Source organism: Otolemur garnettii, unplaced genomic scaffold, assembly GCF_000181295.1.
Source record: "Otolemur garnettii isolate 467f Iridium unplaced genomic scaffold, OtoGar3 scaffold00033, whole genome shotgun sequence".
NCBI lineage: Eukaryota > Metazoa > Chordata > Mammalia > Primates > Galagidae > Otolemur > Otolemur garnettii.
The window spans coordinates 1,850,815-1,852,763 of record NW_003852428.1 but is presented as its reverse complement, the minus strand read 5'-3'; positions in this window follow the sequence as shown (position 1 = coordinate 1,852,763).

Sequence of the window (1,949 nt, the reverse complement as noted above, 5' to 3'; positions counted from 1 at the left end):
GAGGCCTTTAGTGTGTGGCCTAATGCAATCTGACTAGTGTTCTTACAGGGACGGGAATTTGGGACAGAAAAAGACACATCTGGCACTGAGAGGAAAGGTCTGGTGAACACAGAAGTAGAAGGCAGCCGTCTGTTAGCCAATGGGAGGAAGTGAACTTCTGCTGATGGTGGCCCTGCTAACCTAGTAGATGAGGTAGATGACTCTCACCTCTAATACTTCATCAGCAGTTTGGGTTAGAGCTACTTCCTCATCTCTTCCAAAGCTTTCCTTTCAGTTACCGGGACCACAGTCATGGTCTCCTTGTTAGATTATTGCCTCAGAAAGCCCCTTCCCTCCAAAAAGCCCCTTCCTGCCCTTAAAGTTACAACTCCTCCACTAGCACAGGGAGTGGCCTGCTTACCTCATCACCCTGTTCCAATTTCCCGCTGCCCGCCCCTAATGGGCCAGAGGAATAACTCCTTATTGGTTATCCCACCAGCCCGTCACCATTCTAAAACTTCCCTATATAATATGTTCCCCCCGCCCCCGCCCTCTCTCTCACCCTCCTCTCTCTGCCTTTCTTCTCTGCTCTCTCTTTTCCACCTCTCCCCCTCGCTCTTCTCTACTCACTCTCTCTTTTCTCCCCACTGTCTCCTATCTCTCTCCCCTCTTTTCTTTCTCCTTTCTCTTCTCTTTTTTCTCCTCCTTAGTGCTGTTCTGCAGCCTCCCTCCCCCCACCAATGAAAACCTTGCGTACAAGCCTTGGTGGTCTTTGAGATCTCTGACAGTCCAAGTGCCTCTCTTTCACTTCTTATGGTCCATTTCACTGGACTTAACAGCTTTGTTGCTCTAGTATCACCCACCGTCTGTCCATGGCTGCCAGAGTTCTCTCTCTATGGTACATGTCTGCCCATTCATTTAGTTTAACCAAAAAGAATATTTCAATGATTCTTCATTTATTGTAAAAACAAAATACATCAGGACAGGACAGCTCCCCCCTCACACACTTATTATTGTCAATCAAGAGGCACGTCTAACCTTGAACTGCAGTTTTAAATATAATCATCTAATTATAAAAATCACTGGAGACATTGATTAGAAACAGAATTCCCATGCCTTGTCCCTGGAGATTCAGCTTCATTAAATCTGGACTGTACTTTGGGAATCTGTATTATTAACAAGTCTCTCAGGTGATTTCTCAGTCACGTTTGTAATCCAGAAAATATAACATATCCTTGTAGTCCAATCTTAAAACATGTTACTTCATTGAGACCTATGTTACTTTACATATTCTAAATTTAATTAGTCCTTATTAAGAAATAAAATATTATTTTATATTAAACAAAAGATAATTCAATAAAGTTACCTAGTTATTACATGAATATCATGACTAAGGCAGCAGCAAAACTTCATTAAAATTGATACATATTATAGATGATGTGTAAGTGACTTGTTAAATTTGATTTGAAAAAAATGTGGTCAGTAGAGAAAATCAGTAGCACAGGGACTATCTAGGAGCAGAAATAAGAAAACAATGATAAATTTTCTGGAAAGACTCTGGAACAGTAGCAAAATAAAGATTCAAATGTGTTAAAAAGCTGTTAAATACAAGTAATATTTTTTCCATTTTCAATGGAAATGTGGCCAGGGAGATCAGGTGAGTGTCTGCATGGGTTTCTATACTGTGCATTAATTTGAAAGTGACATGATTCTATAAAATCAAATTAACTAATTTTTGTGCAGACATAATTCCAGGATTATAAATTTGTGAAAAAAATTATAAATTTGTGAAAGAAAAGAAAGTAGTGACTAATTCTCACATAAATTAGATTTAATTTTGACCAAAGTACATTACTTAAACATTAATTTTTAATTCAACCTGGTAATATGTTGTTTAGGATATTGTATCCTCATTTATAAGTGAAATATGTTTGTAATTTCACCTTTATAATAATATATTTTCTCCAATT